Genomic DNA, 6635 nt, shown 5'->3' with positions numbered 1-6635 from the left:
TTATGAAGCACTCTTGCAACGATGATTCGGGCATCAAGATGACCTCAAATGAACATGATGCAATGGAATGAAATGATGTACTCGTTGAGCCGAACAATTTGACATATTACACGCACAAAACGGAGCTACATATGCAGAGATACGATGCGATGAACATGGCATGATTATGCAAAATAACTTCGGGGACTTGGACGAAAACAGAGGGGGGGAAAGTCAACCTTCGGGATTTCGGATCCAAATCCGGGGCACAGACGGCAAGGTTCGTTGAAGATGGGGCGGCGGCTCGCCGGAGTGGCCGGGCAGCGAAGGGGCGCGGCGCCGGCCGGCGGGGACGTGCGGCGGCGCGGGGAGGCGCGGGCGGCGCCGGTCAGGGGCGAAGACAGAGGGCTCCGGGGCGGCGCCGGACGGCGGCCGGAGCGGGCGGAGCCGGGCTGGAGGCGGCCGGAGCGGGCGGAGCCGGGCGGCTCGCGGCGGAGCTCGGAGCAGCAGCGGCGGGGAGGCGAGGATGGAGGCGCGGCGAGGGCGAGGCGGAGCACGGCGGCGGGCACGGCGCGGGGGCCGCGGGAGGCGAGCCGGGCACGAAGCATGCCGGCGGCGAGGCGGCTGGGCCGGGCGGCGGCACGGCCGGGCCGGGCGGCGGCGCGGCCGCGCTGGGGAGGGCCGAGCGCGGGCCCAGCGGGCCTCGGCGGCTGCGGGCGCGAGGTGGGAAGGCGCGGCGCCGATGTGGCGCGAGGAGATTGGCTGAGGCGGCGGCGGCGATGACGTGGCTCTCGACGATTGGTCGGGGCAACGTGGTGACTGGACATGTCCGGCGGGGTTGGACATGTCCGGCGCGCGAGGGGAGCAGGGCTAGGATTTGGACTGCGAAAAAGGACGGGGGATGCCTTTTTATAGGTAGAGGGAGCTAGGAGAGTCCAAATGAGGAGCGGTTTTCGGCCACACGATCGTGATCGAACGACCGAGAGCATGGAGGGGAGTTAGATGGGTTTTGGGCCAGTTTGGAAGGGTGTTGGGGTGCAAAGAGAGAGGGGCTTTCGGGTTACGCGGATAACCGTTGGAGTATCAAACGACCCCCAAATGGCACGAAACTTGACAGGCGGTCTACCGGTGCTATACCAAGGCCGCTTGGCAAACCTCGGGCCATTCCGAGAAAGTTTAACACCCACTCACAATGAGAGACAAAAAGGGGAACGCCGGAGGACATAGGAGCGCCGGATTGCAAAATGGACAACGGGGAAAATGCTCGGATGCATGAGACGAACACGTATGCAAAATGAAATGCACATGATGACATGATAAAATGCAACACGCAAGCAAATGACATGGCAGCGACGGTGAATAACTAGCAATCACCTGGCACATCGGATCTGGGGCGTTACAACACTCCTCCACTAACAAGAGATCTCGTCCCGAGATCTTAGGACCGAGACGGAAGGGAAAAGGGATGAGGTGAAACAAGAACTCAAGAGAAGCAATTAAGAATCGAGAGCACTCGAGAAGAAGAGAGGAACGACGAGAATCGAAAGCTCACGGAATTAGATAGACTATGAAACCACTCCGATTAGAACAAGCTAAGAAATGAATAAGACTGAAAGGATTTAGGCAGCACTCCGCCTGACAATGGAAGAAATAGAACATGAACTTGAGAGGATGGAATGACACCTGACGAGATGAACAGACAATGCCTCCGGAAGAAATTGGAGTACTGGAATGAAAAGAACTTAGAAGGAAGGAATGAACGGAGTTGTTGAGTAAATCAACAACGAAAGAATAAGCTTGTTGTGGACTTATAGAAAACATCTCAAAATTATGAGGTGATAACTGACCACAAACGGAAATGATTGGATAGCTTAGAAGAACGAAGAAATGCAAAACTCCACTTCAAAAGAAAACGGAGAATTATTTGCACTTTGAGATGCAAGAAGGAAGATACTAGAACTCCTTGAACAAGAATCTTGATGAACACTTGAAGAATGAATTAAATCATGAAGAACCACCATAAAGAACTCCGTTAACAAAAGGATGATGAGTTAGAATTAAGGATGAAAGAATAAGATTAAGGCTTGCAATGATTCCGATGGAGGTTCCGACGAGATGGCGAAGGAAACTTTGAAATCCGGGAAAGAAAAGATGAAAGCACTTGAACTAGAATTTATTCATCACGAACAAACTCTGAAGGAAGGGATTAATCACTTGGAAGAAATAATAATAAGATTTGTTGTATGCTTATCCTTCATCAAATTAAATTGATGATAAGCAATGGATTTTGCATATTACTTATTCTTCTTGAAAAGGATTGAGAAGTGACATATCGCAGACTTGAGAAGGTCTTCATGAACCACCGGTAGGATTGGAAAGAACGAATGAATTAAAATGATAATCAAGGAAAAAGAATCTTGGACGAACCACCGTTAGAATTCGAAAATTGAATGACGAAAGAGAATGAATCACCGAGAAGAATTAGAAGGCAAATATGCTTGAGGGGATTTAGATGCAAAAGAACAAAGAGATAACGAGCTGATTAAAGAACACTTGAATGAATCAATGGGATAAATAGAGAACGATAACTGGAATGATGGCCTCCGGTGAAAAGAAATAGGAAAACAACTTCTGAAAAACTCCGGATGGTTAAGAAAGAATAACTGACAAACTGAAATAATTCGAGATGGTAACACGAGGCTAGAACCACGAATCTTCGAGAGAACGGACAAGACTTAGAGGAAAAATCTTCTTTGATCTTCAAATGACGATGAGAAACACCACCAAAATAACTGAGATACTCCGGGAGAATGAAAAGCGAAGAGGTTGAGCCAACAATGAAAAGAGTTTGAAAACGATCTTGGAGAAGGCATGTGACTAATGGAATCCATACTTACGTCACACTCCAAAAAGAATTTGAGAATAACTCCGGGGAAAATAGAAGAGTCAGGTAAGATCCTGGGAAAAGACCTGTGGGTTAGGGCCCAATGAAGAGATAACACCGTTGAAAAGGATTGTTGAAGAGATAGGTGAAGCACCGGAACAATTGAAATATTTGAATGAGGTGACAACCTCGAATTAATTCAAACACAGACGAATCTCCTGAGATGTCTTGAGCACTCCGGAAGGATAAACTGGCGAGAGGCAAACAAGCAAGAAGAACACTTGATCCAAGGAAAAGAATGTGATCAACCCGAAAAACTTGAATTGAGTCCACCAGAGAAGAGTTGGAGAATGCTGCACAAAACGAGAATACACCGGTTGAAACAATTGACGGAAGACTGAAAGGCTCCACACGAATGAAATTGATGGTCGATACAGACTCAGGTTCCGGGAAGAAGAGGGTGGGAGGGCGGGAAAACAAAGGCAACTTGGAAGGAATCAATGAATACTTGAAGAGAAAAACACCGGTTGAAATCATTGAGGAAAGAAAGCAAAGACTTCGCACGAGTAGGATGGATACTCGATTACGGACTCCGGTTCCGAGAAGAAGAAGTGTGGGCGGGTGGGAAAAGAAGACAACTGAGGATTGAACTTGGCAAAGATGAAGAGGCTCGAGTCGACTTGACGAGAAATGCACCGGATGAAAAGAGCTGAGGAACAACGATCGAAAAAACAACTGTGTGATCCTAAAGAAAAATTTGAATGGGAAGAGGAGTAATTCAAAACACCTACATCAAGATTCCTCACCAGAGCGACGAAGGGGCTGAGGAGTAAAAAGAATTTCTACTCTCCGATATAACTAGACTCTGAAAATAGTTTATTCTAGACTCAACATCGGCCAGACTACACGATCAATCAAGGGGGCTCCTAGGGTCGGTTGAGGCTCTGATACCAACTTGTCACGCCCAATATGCGACCCTATCCAAAAGGAACTCGAAGGTCCCACCAAGGATAGACCCACATATTGAAACGCTTTTGCAAGGTGGATATCATTACATCAACATTACATAATAGATGGGGATACATACATAAGGCATACAATGCCACATGAATACAACATCACATTACATTATACATAAGAGCATCATCCGACTACAGATGAAACACAAACAAAAACTCGCACGACATCCACCCTGCTAGCCCAGGCTGCCGACCTGGAACCTATCCCCTGATCAAAGAAGAAGCAGAAGACGAAACTCCAAAACAAGCAAACATCGCTCTCGCGTCATGATCATCGCATAACCTGTACCTGCAATTGTTGTTGTAGTAATCTGTGACCCACGAGGACTCAGCAATCCCATTACCATGGGTATCAAGACTAGCAAAGCTTAATGGGAAAGGAAAGGGGTAAAGTGGTGAGGCTGCAACAGCGACTAAGCATATATGGTGAATAACATACGCAAATAAGAGCGAGAAGAGAGCAAAAGGAACGGTCGTGAAGCTAGCAATGATCAAGAAGTGATCCTGAACTCCTACTTACGTCAAACATAACCCAAAAACCGTGTTCACTTCCCGGACTCCACCGAGAAGAGACCATCATGGCTACACACACGGTTGATGCGTTTTAATTCGGATCTGGTGTCAAGTTATCTACAACCGGACATTAAAAAATTCCCATTTGCCTATAACCGCAGGCACGGCTTTCGAAAGATTATATCCTGCAGGGGTGTCCCAACTTAGCCCATGATAAGCTCTCGTGATCAACTAAGGATATACCTTCTCCCAGGAAGACCCGATCAGACTCGGAATCCCGGTTTACATAGTGGTGGTAACGGTAACAAAGGTAAGGACAGTTTAGTAGCAAAGTAATATGATAGTGGTGGTAATGGTAACAAAGGTAAAGACAACAAAAGAAATGTTTTTGGTATTTTGCAGTGATTGTAACAGTAACAATGGAAAAGTAAATAAGCTAGAACCAGTATATGGAAAACTCGTAGGCACTGGATCGGTGATGGATAATTATGCCGGATGTGGTTCATCATGTAACAGTCATAACATAGGGTGACACAGAACTAGCTCCAAATCATCAATGTAATGTAGGCATGTATTCCGAATATAGTCATATGTGCTTATGGAAAAGAACTTGCATGACATCTTTTGTCCTACCCTCCCGTGGCAGCGGGGTCCTATTGGAAACTAAGGGATATTAAGGCCTCCTTTTCATAGAGTACCGGAATAAAGCATTAGCACATAGTGAATACATGAACTCCTCAAACTATGGTCATCACCGGGAGGGGTACCGATTATTGTAACTTCGGGGTTGCCGGATCATAACACATAGTAGGTGACTATAGACATGCAAGATAGGATCAAGAACTCACATATATTCATGAAAACATAATAGGTTTAGATCTGAAATCATGGCACTCGGGCCCTAGTGACAAGCATTAAGAATAGCAAAGTCATAGCAACATCAATCTCAGAATATAGTGGATACTAGGGATCAAACCCTACAAAACTAACTCAATTACATGATAAATCTTATCCAACCCATCACCGTCCAGCAAGCCTAGGATGGAATTACTCACGCACGGCGGTGAGCATCATGAAATTGGTGATGGAGGATGGTTGATGATGATGACGGCGATGAATCCCCCTCTCCGGAGCCCCGAACGGACTCCAAATCAGCCCTCTCGAGAGAGATTAGGGCTTGGCGGCGGCTCCGTATCATAAAACGTGATGATTTCTTCTCCCTGATTTTTTTCTCCCCGAAAGCCAATATATGGAGTTGGAGTTGGTGTCGGAGGGCCACTAGGGGGCCCACGAGGTAGGGGGCGCGCCCAGGGGGGCGCCCCCACCCTCGTGGACAGGGTGTGGCCCCCCTGGTCTTCATCTTTGGCGAGGATTTTTTATTGTTTTTTCTAAGGTGTTCCGTGGAGTTTCAGGTCATTGCGAGAACTTTTATTTTCTCCACATAAAATAACATCATGGCAATTCTACTGAAAACAGTGTCAGTCCGGGTTAGTTCCATTCAAATCATACAAGTTAGAGTCCGAAACAAGGGCAAAAGTGTTTGGAAAAGTAGATACGACGGAGACGTATCATGCCTCTCTCTTTATATCGTAGACTTGAATTGAATAAGTTGACACCTACTAAAATATCTTTGCAAATGGCTGATAAATCAACTACTATACTTGTCGGTATTTGTGAGGATGTGCCTGTTGTGGTTGCAAACATTACTATCTTAACGGACTTTGTTATTGTTGATATTCCCAAGGACGATAGTATGTCCATTATCCTTGGTAGACCCTTTTTGAATACTGCAGGGGTTGTTATTGATTGCAACAAAGGCAATGTCACTTTTCATGTTAATGGTAATGAGCATACGGTACACTTTCCGAGGAAACAACCTCAAGTTCACAGTATCAATTCTATTGGGAAAATTCCAGCAATTATTATTGGAGGTTTTGAATTTCCTCTCCCTACTGTCAAGAAGAAATATGATATTCTTATTATTGGGGATGTTCATATACCCGTTGAGGTAATTATGGTTCCATGTTATTCGGAATGAGTTTGTTGACAAGACTTGATCAACCTTGTTAGTGGATTCCTTTTGATGATCATCAGATGGATGAAATTAGAAAGCACAACCTTCTATACCCTCCTTTTACTTTCTGTTATTTAGATTTAAAAAGCAAAAATAGTATTTTTCTATCTGTTTTCCGATTTATCCTTGCAATAAAAAAAATACCTCGAAAATAAAAGTTCTCCAA

Source organism: Triticum aestivum, chromosome 1B (genome assembly GCF_018294505.1).
Source record: "Triticum aestivum cultivar Chinese Spring chromosome 1B, IWGSC CS RefSeq v2.1, whole genome shotgun sequence".
Lineage (NCBI taxonomy): Eukaryota > Viridiplantae > Streptophyta > Magnoliopsida > Poales > Poaceae > Triticum > Triticum aestivum.
This window is presented reverse-complemented; position numbering follows the sequence as displayed.